General features: G+C 41.5%; 1 long non-coding RNA gene across 1 annotated transcript; it reads left to right on the top strand.

Moving 5' to 3' along the window:
- The first annotated feature begins 11,485 nt into the window (after positions 1 to 11,485).
- Positions 11,486 to 11,719, top strand: LOC137623237 (uncharacterized). The gene is made up of 2 exons (XR_011040574.1): positions 11,486 to 11,607; positions 11,686 to 11,719. It is a non-coding gene; the product is annotated as an uncharacterized lncRNA (long non-coding RNA).
- The last annotated feature ends 2,558 nt before the right edge of the window (positions 11,720 to 14,277 follow it).

A 14,277-nucleotide genomic window follows, 5' to 3' on the forward strand; every position in this document is an offset into this window, starting at 1 on the left:
TTGATTTTCAATATAAATGAAACTTTGAGGAGCAACAAAGATATCATTTGTTAGAGAGATAGAGAGAGGTAAGGAATGGGAGGTAGTGAAAAGTAGCCCACAGAGAGAGAGAGAGAGAGAGAGAGAGAGAGAGAGAGAGAGAGAGAGAGAGAGAGAGAGAGAGAGAGAGAGAGAGAAAGAGAGAGAGAGAGAGAGAGAGAGAGAGAGAGAGAGAGAGAGAGAGAGTGAGAGAGAGAGAGAGTGTGTTGTTTTAAATGTAATAAACAAAAAAATTTGATAGGTTATAACACATTGGTGCTTATGTAATATCAACTGTATACTGTAGACGGTTTGAATTCTTGAGTTCCTCGGTGGTGAGCTCTTCATGATGCTCATCGACGAGTTTGGTGATGTCATCTTCATCAACCTCCAGACCCATGGACTTGCCAAGGGATACAATCTCTTCTACGTCTTCCTCGACAGCAAGCACAGGTTCAGGCTCGGGGGCCAAACCTTCGAAATCTCTGGGAGCGACAGCATCAGGCCAAAGCTTCTTCCAAGCTGAATTCAAGTGTGCGACGAGTTACTCCCTCCCAAGCCTGATCTATGATCTTTAAGCAGTGCACGATATTGAAATGGCTCCTCCAAAATTCACGCAAAGTTAAATTGGTGCTTTGCGTGACATTAAAGCACTGCTTAAATAAGTGCTTAGTGTAGAGCTTCTTAAAATTAGAGATGACTTGCTGGTCCATGGACTGGAAGATAGGGGTGGTGTTTGGTGGAAGATACAACACTGATGAATTTGTACTGGTCGATGATATCATCTTCGAGTCCTGGGGGGTGAGCGGGTGCATTATCCAAACAAAGCAAGCACTTCAAAGGCAAATTCCTCTCCTGAAGGTACTTCTTGACAGCAGGGCTGAAAACTAGGTTAACCCATTCAACAAAGATATGCCTAGTGACCCAAGCCATAAAATTAGCACACCACAAAACATGCAGCTTGTCTTTATTAATTCTATGTGCTTTAAATGCCCTAGGGTTTTCGGTATGGTAAACCAATAATGGCTTTATTTAGCAGTCCTTGCTAGCGTTGGCACAAAGGGCAAGAGTCAAAAGATCCTTCATAGGCTTATGTCCAGGCATTTTCTTCTCTTCGGCGGTAATGTATGTTCGACTAGGCACCTTTTTCCAAAACAGACTGGTTTCATTACAGTTGAAAACCTGCTGCTCTACGTAGTCTTCCTCCTCCACGATCTTTTCAAACTTTTTAACAAAATCATTAGCAGCCTTGGTGTCCGAACCTGAAGCCTCTCCGTGGCGAACAACTGAATGAATCCCGGTCCGTTTCTTAAATTTCTCGAACCAACCTCGAGACGCCTTGAATTCCTCCGTCGTAGGATCGGTTGAACTCTCCCCCGCGTCACCCCCAGAGCCCACCGCCTTCTAGTCACAATAGATAGCGCTGGCCTTTTCACACATGATCGTTTCAGTGATCGTATCGCCAACGATCTCTTTATCCTTTATCCCTATCAACAAAAGGCGTTCCATCTCTTCCAGGGTCGCTACAACGTTTAGAAATAATGGTGATTCCCTTCGATGGTTTGACTGCTTTAATGGCTGCCTTCTGTTTGATGATCGTCGAGATCGTAGACATATTCCGGCCATATTGTTTAGCCAGATCGCCAACACGCACACCTCGCTCATGTTTTTTTATTATTTCTTGTTTTAGTTCTAATGAAAGCATTGACTTCCTCCTTTTCTCACCACTACTACTTCTTGAACCGAAACTAAGCTTTTTAGGCCCCATGATTATACATAAAACCCAAAAACAAAACGTGAAAAAGGAAGATAGAAAGCACTGTCAATAACGGAGTGAATAGAGTACAACCACACAATGCGCACGAGATGAGAGGACTGATCAATGCTACGCTCGATTGACATCCCTACGACGTGCTGCCGTCTACATACCGGCGTAAACAAGAAACTACGATCGACGCTTCGAGAAAATTCTACGCGTATGATCTACGTCGGATGTTGGAGCAAGACTTCGGGTGTCGAGATGAAAATTTGATCAAATTTTACTTCGGATGTTGGAAAATTCGTATGTAAAGACAATCGTATGTAGAAGTTCCACTGTACTTGTGTAGTGTTACACAGTCACGCAAGGTGGCAGTTTAGATGAATGCCGTTGTTCTAATTTGCAATTTTCTCTTTTGCTATCAAGTAACCACAAGCAGTTCTCCTGTTTTGTCACTTACCAAGTGTTTTAGTGGTTTGTTTGGAGTTTTAAGCAGGTTAAGGCGTTATGTATTTACTGTGCCAGGTTAAAAGAAATTTAATATTTTTGATTCATGTAAAATGCACCAACTGGCGACACTTATGCATGCTCGTTGAAAGATCAAGTAAGGGGTGTAGAGATGAAATTCTAATTAAATTATAGTTATGTAAGCTGCGAGCAATGATAGCAGCAAAGATTAAGAGTAAAAGTGAAAAATGCATCTTCTGGCAAAGACCTAGTAACTGAAGGAGCAACTAGTGTCACAGGTGTTGGGAGCATGGAGAGGAGGCATGCCCGCTCCTTTGGTTGAGGTATTTTTCCCTAATTTTACTCATAGACAATTTTGCAGAAGGGATGAAGAAACAAGGAAGGAAAGGTTATTCCACAACACTAGACTCGCCCAGAACCTTGATGACTGACTAATTGGGGAGAATAGCTCTTAGGATCTAATAATATGAGCAAGAACAGTTCGAACAAAGTTATAGACTGGATTTTTCAGTAAGGATCCTAATTTTATTAATTCCCTCTTGGTATCAAGGGACCAGTGTGTGTTAGTCTTTTCCATCTACCAGCTGAATCAAGCCAGGGTCTGTAGACAAGCTACCCAATGTTGCTTTCTCATGTACATTGCGCTGTAAATGGAACTGAACCCTTTTTAACATTTGCAGCACAGTTATTGGTAGCTGGTATACAAGATTTGTTAAGAGCCAGTATGTGATTCACATTTATGGATTCCCAGTCTGGACAGGAAGGTAACAAACCAACTATTGCTATGATGAACTGACCCATGTTTATCGGAGTAGAAGGGTTCTGATTTACAGTACTAATTACTAGAAGCACAAGAGGAGATTGTCAAACAGCACAGGCTTCTCTCGACTAACTTTAATGTAGTAGCCAGCAAATGCCTAGAAGGATTGGCAACTATGTCTGGAATCATAGAGTTGGTATACCAACAAGACTACATTCACTAAGAACTGTATCGATGAAGCTGAAATAGGATAGGAGTTATAAGCTGTTCCAAGGTATCTTAACCATCTTCACAGACTAAGAACTGTAAAAAAAAAAAAAAAAAAAAAAAAAAAAGAGAGAGAGAGAGAGAGAGAGAGAGAGAGGAGAGAGAGAGAGAGAGAGAGAGAGAGAGAGAGAGAGAGAGAGAGAGAGAGAGAGAGAGAGAGAGAGAGAGAGAGATTAAGTAGGTGGAGCAGGGATGGACAAAGTTGGGGAATTTTATAAAACAGGTGGCTCCCCTTTTTTTCCATATCTTGATAAATGTGTTCTTACTAGTCTTTGGTCCTAGTAGCAGTGAGGAAAGCTGATTGGATATTCAAGCTAGAATTGTTGGATGCCTATTTTCATGTCTGCATCTAGATTAAAGGATTCTTTTTTAAAGAAAGTGTATGGAGTCGAGGTGTTTCGATTCAATACCGTCTACTTTGGTTAAAACACTGCTTTGGTAGTATTCTTAGAAGCCCAGAAGTCTTTTGTGTTCAGTTAAGTTAATTCTGTAGAGGGGGTTAACTACAGTCATGATTCCTAAGTGGACTTTTGAAGGCATACAAGAAAGGAGAAATGTAATTGAATGTGTTTTCTGGTGAACCAGAGACAGAATCCGTGGACTCAGAAGAGGACAATTGGGTGCAGGGTCAATGACTTTGCAAATCCATAATGAGATTATGTTCCATGTGACCCTCATCTTGACCTTCCACATGCTGACAAACATTGCCAACACACAGGGTGAGCTAGTGCTATTCTTTTAAGTAACCCCTCAAACTCCTCACTGGGCAAAGTACCAGTTGGTCCGGGTTTTTGGTTACTGAACTAAGGATCCAAATTTTGGATCCCCCTATTCCTGCATTTTTGAGTCTTGGCAATTATCTCTCTCCATCCCCTTGAATAGGAGATGTCGTTTGATAGACCATGCAGTTCACTGACTCTTCTGGTCGAAGCCAAAATGAGTAGGAACAGTGTCTTCAGAGTAAGGTGGCGATCTGTTTTCTGCGTAATAGCTCAAAGGGAGCTACCTTCAGAGACTGAAGGACTCAAACCATGCTCCAAGGAGGAGGTCTAGCCTCCGAATGGGGACAAGTCATCTCATGACTTTGTATGAGGAGAGAAAGTTCCGAGGAGGAAAAATCTACTCCCTTCAGATTAAAGGCAAGACTCAAGGCTGAGCAGTAGCCTTTGAATGTCGAATCCAAGAGAAGTGTTTCTTCCTGAAGGTATTCGAGGCACTTCACTATTGTTGGAATAGAGGCCTCGAGGGGAGTGATATCCCTTCCACAACACCAATCACAGAAAACAGACCCCTTAGCCTGGGAGACTGACGCTGAAGAGCGTCTGAGGAGTCCAAGCATTCTTTCCACAATTTGTTGCAAAAAGCCTTTCTAAGTGAAGAGATGCTGGAGTCTCCAGGTCTGAAGTTGAAGCAAAGCTACGGCTTTGTGGAAACCATTGGTATGTGGTTGTTTTATGTAATTTGTGTCGTAGATGGAGTTCCCTCGGAAAGTCCGGGAACCACTCTGCATGATGCCATAGCAGAGCTACCACAGTCATTGACAAGTTCTCTCTTATTCTGACCTTTCTCATCATACAGAATGGGGGAAATGCGTAACATCAATGTTGTCCCGCCATTGTTGGAACGCATCTTGTCATTGAGCCTGGGATCTGGGACTGGGGAGCAGTAAAACCAGAGTGTCTGGGGAATTTCTTGCTTGATCCCACTTGGACTTGAAGCACCAGTGGACCCATGAGGGAATAATTTTCCCCCTTCGATCATCGGAAAATGGGAAGGGCAATGGACTATCTGGGCAACCAATTACCCGTAAGGTGGTTAGCAATACCCCGGAATTGTGACTTGTTCCCTCCTCCTAAGCGCTAGCAAGTTCCATTGAGTGGACCAAGCGACCTTGACTTTCAAGTGGATGTTAATTCTCCTTGGTTCCTTCCAAGGGGTCTAGAGATTGCATAGCAAGAAACCTCTCAAGGGGGGGCAGGATCCTGTCCTCCAACTGCCACCAATCTAGTGACAGTTGGCCGAGTAAGTGAGATACAGATTGGTAAACCAGGGTAGCCAGTATTGCTTATGTTATTACAGCGAATCTCCTTAGTGATCGCTTTCGGACAAGAGACCAATCATGAACTACCGAATGCACCCAACTACTTCCGAAAGGTAAGATTGAGACATATCTTCAATCTTTTTGAGACGTATCTTCAATCTTTTGTTGGACAGGTAATATATGCTCAAGACCATCAATGGGAGAGTAACACAGACCGGGGAGCCGGACGAACATATGGGCGTAGCCCGTATTATGCTTGTGTCTGGAACTCGGTTGGAGAACGTTGAAAACGTTTGTAACCGAGATCTTCTCCTTCCTATGAAAGACGAAAAACGTTTGTATATCTTCGTCTTATATCAGTAAACCTGGCATAAGTATTGAATGTTCCCTTCTAGGAAACAGATTTGCTTATGAGAACTTTTTGGTCCAAGTATTTAAAAAAAACACTTAAGACCTCCGATCAGAAAGATAGGAAGAAACTGCCTATGAAGGCAGACCGCATATGCAGTAAGTCTGGTTCGGGAAGGTAAAAAGTAATGGATAACCTGGTTTTCCGTAAGGGATATAGCCATCAACACTTATAATTTATTAGTACGGAGTTCTAATTGTAAGATGGTCTATAGCCCTTGTCGGCAGTAAGATCACTTGCATGCATACGTATGCGCCCATCTGTGGTCGCGCACGCGTATTCTTTGCTTACAGAAGCATCTACACATGGGACCAATTGGCCTTTAATTACGAAAGAATTGGACAATAGTTTTACTTGTCAAAAACATAAATCCATTCATATCAGCTCAATAAATAATTTTGTCAATTGAGAGTTGTAGTTTCCTCTTAAGGGAGCACGATTGCTCCCATTGTTTTGGTTCTGAGTAAGGAGACCCAAATAAGCAACATGTATCCGAGGTAATATTTTTCAGTTTCAGTGCATTGAATTAAAAACAATAATGATGAACATACAGTGGTGAGATTGTGTACAGTCAATAAAATAAAATTGTAGAAAATTTTTTATTTTTTAAAGAAAGTAATGAGAACTAGTATCCCTCACATATCAGTCAATCATTGACAAAAATGTAAAGATATCAATGTTACCCTGTTGTCCTGCTCTGGTTCAAGCAGTAGCATCGAGATTTGAAACAGTATTGAGTCCAGTGCTTCTTCTCAAGTAGTTGAGAAGAAGAATAAGTCAAGAGCTAGAAGGAGTACCATAGGGCATTAAACACCAGGCCTTCAATGTAGATGGGGCTACATCAAAGGAGGGTGTGAGTGCTAGGAAGCTTGCACTAAATGACAATTTTAGAACTTGCCAGTGATAACCTGTCCCTGACACTGTCTCAAGCTTCTCCTATGGACACTTTCAACAATGAAGTAGAAACTGAGGCCTACGGTTGAAGGATACAGGAGTCAAAGCTGTGAACTTTATTTACAGATAATGTATGTATTTTTAGGCCCTCAAGTGTTCACATAAGGGTGAAAATTGCATATTTACAATCAAAGGTCTTTGTCACCAAGGTTAATATTGTTACATTCAACAACTTTTATAGAGCCAATAATGGTTGTAGTATTGAATAAAATGCTGGTATGGTACCCTCCTTCATTTACATGTGTATTGCTTGCTGCACGTGCATTACTGTACATAGCTCTCCCACTAACATTGACCTGCATTTGAAAGAGGGTCTTGCTGGAGAGACACACTTTTAAGGTGGTCAATGGTGATCCAATTCTCTTTAACACGAACGTTAAGGAGGAAAGCTTTCAAAGTTGAAAACATCGGTGCTCACAAAGATGCGTGTTACAGTGTATAAGTCTTTTGGCGTGTGCTGCTTAGATGGGGCTTTTAAGTCTGACGGCAGGCAGGTAAATTTTCCCAATAATGTGATGAAGGTGCTGTAGATTCTTAGAGGTGTTGCCAGGCGGAAAAAATTCTGCACAGACGACCAACAGGTCACCATGTACCATTTCAGCCATTGAAACATCCATGATGTCCTTGAGAGTAATCATCAGTCTGAGAAGGACGCAGTGAAGTTGTGTAATCAAACTGGAGTTACTGCAGTGGGACATCAAAGCTGCTTTGAGGGTATGTTGGAAGTATTCCACCTTTCCGATGGCTGCGGGGTTGCAAGCTATACTGTAGTCTGATGTAGGGTAACGCCGAGAAGGTGGCCTATTAATGTCCACAATTTTGAGGTGAAAGTGGTAACCCTGTCAGAAGTGATATGCTCTGGGATACTGAATCTTTCTATCCATCCGGAAAGTAAAGTAGAAGTACAGGCGGTGGATGTTGCATCTTACATAGGGATGGCTTCAGCCAGCGAGTGTAGAGACTGATGACTGTAAAAAGGTAAAGGTGTTATTGTAAAGTGGGTAAGAAGCCAACAATGTCAACGTGAATGTGGGGAAAAATACCACTGGGGTTGACGAAAAGTTCCCACACTCGAATCCACGAGTCGATGAACTTTTTGAAGCTTGACAAGAAATACAGGTGTGGATCCAATACTTGGTATCTTTAGTAATTCTTTGCCATATGAACTTCAACTTCAGTAACTGTGCAATAGATTGGAGCATGGGGTGTGAGAGGCCATGGATAAATAGAAATATCTGCCAGCGCATGGAGCAGGTATCCACGGACGTGGCATACCAGTACTGACATCACAGGTGGGTAGCATTCAGGACGTCTTCCCAACAGAGAGATGTGCACGATGTCCTGCAGGTTTGGTACTCATGGTTCATTTTTTGGGGGGAATCTGGCAAGGCCTTGCATTCTAATCCCAGGTATATGGCGGCCAGTGTTTTTCTGGAAAGGGCGCCAGCAATGGGATTCAGTTTACCAGTGATGTGTTGAATGAGACAGTTGTATTTAGAAATGATAGAGAGATGGTGGCGCTGATGGGAGGACCAGGCATTGGAATGTCAAATAAAGGTATGCACAAGCGTCATGTGGTCTGTGTGAATGACAAAGGATGTGCCTTCTAAGAAGTGGCAGAAGTGACAGATAGCTAAATACACCACCATAAGTTCACAGTCGAAGGTAGAGTAACTGGATTCTGACTTGGAAAGTTTTCTACTGAAGAAGGCACATGGGCGAGGCGATCTATTGATCATTTGTTGGAGTACCGCCCCTACAGTGTTGTCACTGGCATCGGTGGAGAGTAGGAGGGGTGCAGTTAGCACAGGAAAGAGGAGAGCCATAGCAATTGATAAGGCTTTCTTTGAATTGAAAAAACTGTCTCATGAAGGAGATCTTGATTTCATGATTTCAACCTCGATTCCAGCTCCACCACAGACATTTCGTATCTTAGGACTCTGGTTTGTATAGCTAGGGAAAATACAAATAAATAAATAAAGTTTATATTTCTTTCTGCAAAAGCCACTGCTTCATACATTGGTTTACAAAAGACTCTTTTACTTAATGTGAATAATAGTAGAGTCCCAAGCCAAGATAAAGTATTGTTTCATTCTATTCCGTCAAAAATACCAGAAGTGTTGTGTAATTGGGAAATGGTACAATTCCTGATTCCTTATACCTGATGAGAGTATAAACCAAGTTTTCTTCTTTATTGAAAAATTCAGGCCTTAGCTTTTCAACAGTTTTTTCTAGCCTAGTTATCAATGGATTGGATGGATTTTATGCTTTAAAAGAACCAGTTACCTGTAGTTTTAATGTTTATGATGAAATTTTACCCATGCCTAGTTTGGAATGCCTAAATTCTGAATTCTATGTCATTTTCAATCCTTTGAATTTTGAAGGACTGGCAGTGTATTATTATTTATTACTATACTAGCTAAATTACGACCCTAAATGGAAAAGCAGGATGCTGCAAGCCCTAGGGCTCCAACACGGAAAATAGCCTAGTGAAGAAAGGAAATAAAGAAACTATATATGAGAAGCAATGAATAAAAAATAAAAAATATTTTAAGAACAGTAACAATGTTCAAATTGATGTCATAAATAAAGGTAATTGTTTACAACACCATGCTTTCCATTTACTCCAAAATAATGCAATCCTGCAGTTCTCATCTTCTTGCACAGTAATTAAGTGGTTATTTAAATTCTGGGAAAGCAATAATTGGGAAGATATGTTGAGGAAGGGGGAAGGGGTTATAAAAAGAAAATAGCTCGGTTTCCTCACTAAACGACTTGGAACTGACAAGTCAACATAGTCAACCAAACAGAATTTGTGATGGCAGCGTACATTTGATGTACTGTATATTCAAAATATACTAAATTAAACATTGAGTTATTACTCAAAAGTGTCACTATTTGTAAATTGCATATTTTATGGACACTTTTGAGTAATTAATCCATTCTTAATTTAGTATATTTTGAATATACAGTATATCAAATGTACGCTGGCATCACGAACTTCTGTTTATGTACGCTGGCATCACGAATTCTGTTTGGTTGACTATGTTGACATGTCAGTTCCAAATCGTTTAGTGAGGAAACCGAACTATTTTCTTTTTATAACCCCTTCCACTTTCCTCATAATATCTTGCTAATTATTGCTTTCCCAGAATTTAAATAACAATCTAATTACTGTGCAAGAAGATGAGAACTGCAGGATTGCATTATTTTGGAGTAAATGGAGAGCGTGGTGTTTTAAACAATTACCTAAATAAACTATGAAGAGAGAGTTGTCGACCAGTTCTACATAAAAACCTTTGCTACAAGTTTGAACTTGAGAAGTTTCAATGATTTAACCAAATATTAGGAAGATCACATGTGGAGAAAAACCTCTAGAATACTGTGTAGCGTTGATCCTTATGAGGGAGAAAGCAAGAAGTACATAATGGTACAGTCTGGGAAGATCTAAATGCAAAAGATGGTCAGAATTGCAGAAAATCTCATGCAACATACTACATGAAGAATGATTAATATAAGATCAAGGTGAGAAATTCAATAGTCAATAGCAACCAGACAGGAGAACTACCCAAAACAAGGTAAAAAGAAAGAATCAAAACATTTCTTCACAACAGATTGATCACCAAAAACCTAAAATGACTTTCTCAATAAACCTATTGTGCAATTGAAGACGAAACAGACCGAATGTGTTTCTCAAAAGTAAATTTGCAATCAAGAATCACACCAAAAATGTTTAGGAGCCACTGTCCTCGACCTACTTTGAATTTTGTTAGGGTTCAACTTCATGCCCTATAATCTGCACCATTCTGACTGGCACAAGCTGGTGCAGCAGTGAATCTGCTACACAAAAAGATAATACAGAAGATGATTAATGTTTGTAGAAAAATATGTTATGGTTTTATAAACATATCTGTAGGCTGTCTAAAAACATTCCAGAAAAGAGGTTAAAGTTTATTAATTTGTAAAAATATCTTATATCTTTATAAATGTTTGTATAAGATTCCATATGATAAAGGCTCCACAAATATGAGAGTTCATGAGGAAAAATTTAAATTAACCAACAATTCCTTTTAAACAGAAATTACAGTAGTCTTGTATATGTGTACTTTCCCTATCCACATACTTTTGAGTGATTTTCAGTACTTGTCTGTCTCTGTATTAAATTTGAAAAGTGCAAATATAAGAGGAACTAGTGTGGGTGAATAATATGATTCTTAATTTCTTCATCAATAATTGTATAGTCATATGTTTTGTTTTCAACACATTCAAATGATAAGTATTCTATATGTATTAACTTTATGTATGTCTGCATAGGCTAGGCATTATGACATAATTCTGGAAAATTACCTTACCTAAGCCAGTCTAGGTTACCTGACCCTCCCTCTATTTTCAGCTTATCTGTATCTCCCTTGGAGTTATTGGTGTGGATACAAAAGAGAAAGATCCTGACATGTAATGGACCTACATAGTTAAAACACAGTAGTGACCTTTTGTCAATAATTTGTACCAATAAACCTTGATAGACTGTGGTTAACTGTTCAGGAATGTAAAAGTATAAAATCAAAGCTTTGATTACCTTAACAATTAAGGCACAAACAGTAATTTGTAACTACAAAGAAAATGTCATAGGCAAAGCATTAATACAGTATATGCCTGTATACAGGAAAAAATAATGTTCAGAAACCTTATTCTTTGTGCCACATTCTTCCAAGAATAAAAATGGAACTCATAACAATAAAATACAGGAACATAGTACAGTACTAAATTAAAATGTATCTAATTAATAGGACAAATTCAGAGATAATTTGTATTTTTCCTAACGATAAAAACCTTAAGCTATTTATCAGGGGGTATTACTTTCGACAAGCCATTAAAATGTAGCGAGGGTTAACTACCCATCCTGCTAGTTAATAGGGGAGGGGGGGTAGCTAGCTACACCCTTCACTCACACTTGTGACTGAACTTCACTTTGCTTGGAGGTAGGACTTGAAGGGGGACAGGGTTGGCAGGCAAGTTTGTATCATTAGGAAAAACACAAATTATCTCTAAATTTGTCATTTGTTCCGCAACTGGAATACAGTACAAACCTACGCTATTTATTAGGGGTGACTCACCCATTAGGAGAGTGAACATACCTGCCAATCTGGCTTTTTGGCTTTACCTGGAGACTCCTTTTTTAGAGTAGGTCAGTGCCAAAAATAAGGAGACCCTAACACTTCGCTAAACCTTGCTACGCAAGGTCTGTGGCCTACCCCAGCTGTGTGTTGAGATAAGCAGTTTGACTGTCAAGTTAAAAGTTATTCAGATTCTTTGTAGGAAATAATTGTGGTAACCAAGACCTTCACTACCCACTCGCCAGGACATGGGGATGCAACAGTATTGACAAATACTAGGTACACAATGGAGCATGGTTTACCTGCAGTGGTTTGAGGTCAGCTTGTGCAGAGAATCCAGGCTGCTGCTTTCCCCATGAGAGGGGAGGATGACAAAAAGAAAACAAGCCAGTCATTCCTTTTCATTCACACAGACTAAAACTGGGTAACAGTGCCCTCAACCTTCTACTACTTGTCCAATAAGGAGTTTGAGGTATTCAACCAGCTGTTGTGCAGCCATCACAGGACTGATAGAGATTGTATCGAGCTCCTGTGGGTCACGTCTGGCAGGTAATGGGGTGTGAAAGTTGTCTGGTGCTTTCACACCCTTATTTGTGGAACCTGCGTCACAAGGTAATCTCTTCTGAAGGCCAGGGATGTAGCTATGCCCCTGACATCGTGAGCTCTGAGTCGACGTGTTGGAAGAGGATCTGGATTCAAAGTGTAATTAATGACTGTGAATCTATGTAGAGATGGTGTTTTTGCTGATCCTCCTCTTGTCTCTCCCGGTGCTGACGACAAGCAAAGGGACCAGGGGGTGGGCTGTTGCTGTTCTCTTGAGGTACAGCCACAAACTCCTCCCTAGGCACAGTAACAGATGATCTGGATCGTCAGTTACAGAGCGGCGACTCGTTATCCAGAAGGGGTCGAACCCAGGACCTGTCACCAATGGATTCTGAGTCTTGGTAACAACCTCGGGGATGAAGCTGAACGTTTCCTCTGCCCCTCCCCTGAAAGGGCGATGTCATATAAGAGACCATGAAGTTCACTGACCCGTTTGGCCGAGGTCAAAGCGAGTAGGAACACTGTCTTCCAAGACAGGTGGCAATCTGGTGCCTGGTGTAGTAGTTTGTATGGAGCCTCTTTAGAGACCGAAGAACTCAAACCATGTTCCATAGGGGAGGTCTCAATTCCGATTGGGCATGTAAATTCATAAGTCCGTACGAGTAAGGAAAGATCTAGCGATGAGATGTCCCTTCCTTTCAGTTTGAAGGTAAGGCTCAAGGCTGAACGATCGACTTTCACTCCTGAAACTGAAAGGCGTCTTTCCTCCCGCAAATACCCGAGGAATTCCACTATTGCTGGAATAGTAGCATTGAATGGAGAGATACCCTTTCCACGACACCAACCACAGAAGATGTTCTACTTTGCCTGGTAAAGGGCTGCCGAGGATTTCCGCATACATCAAGACATCCTCTTCACAACTTGTTGCGAAAATCCTCTCTGAGCAAGGAGGTGCTGGGTAGTTTCCAGGTGTGCAGTCGTAGCAAATCTACAGCTTTGTGGTAGATGTTGATGTGCGGTTGTCTGAGTAGATCATGTCATGTAGGGAGTTCTCCTGGAGGCTCCGTCAGGAGCTGCAAAAGGTCCGGAAACCATTCCGTATGATGCCATAGCGGAGCTATAAGTCATTGAGAGGTTGACTGATGTTTCAGCCTTGTCGAGTACCCTTCTCATCAGACAGAACGGGGGGAAAGCGTAAACGTCGTTTTTGTCCCCACTGTTGTTGGAATGCATCTTGCCAGAGAGCCTTGGGGTCTGTGACTGGGGAGATCCATGGTTCCAGAACCCCACAAAGTTAGGACTTTGTAGGGTACTAGGTGATCCAGAGACCATTCGGTACACATTATCTCAGATGGTCTGCTCAGATTGTCGGCGAGCACATTCCTCTAGCCTGAAATGAAGTGGGATGATAGCGGTACCAAGCAGACTTTGGCCCATCTCAGTATTTCTACTGCTAGATGGGATAGGGGCTGCAAATAAGTTCCTCTTTACTGCAGTGTTGTCGCTCATCACCACCACTGACTGGCCCGCCAGGAACTCATGGGACTGTTGTAGGACCAGAAAGACAGCCTCCATCTCTAAGAGATTTATGTGAATTTACTTTTCGGACTCTGGCCAGAGGCCTGAGGCCGCATGGTGCACCACCCCTTCCTTCTCTTGATGTGTCTAAACGCAGCATCAAGTCTGGGGGGTGAGAAGATCTACACCCCTCCATACATTCTCGTCTGACACCCACCACTTGGGGTCCGTTAGTTTCTCTGGTCCCATGGGGATCAGAATGTCCTTGGAATCGAAGGCCTGATTCCAATCGGACTCAAGCCACCACTGGAGAGATCAAATCCTGAGGCGGCCGTTGGAAACTAGACGGGCCAGGGATTATAGGTGTCCGAGGAGACATAGCCACTTCAGAAATGGGAGTTCTTATCTTCTTGAGAAAAGGTGTTG

Source organism: Palaemon carinicauda, chromosome 30 (genome assembly GCF_036898095.1).
Source record: "Palaemon carinicauda isolate YSFRI2023 chromosome 30, ASM3689809v2, whole genome shotgun sequence".
NCBI classification, from domain to species: Eukaryota; Metazoa; Arthropoda; class Malacostraca; order Decapoda; family Palaemonidae; genus Palaemon; species Palaemon carinicauda.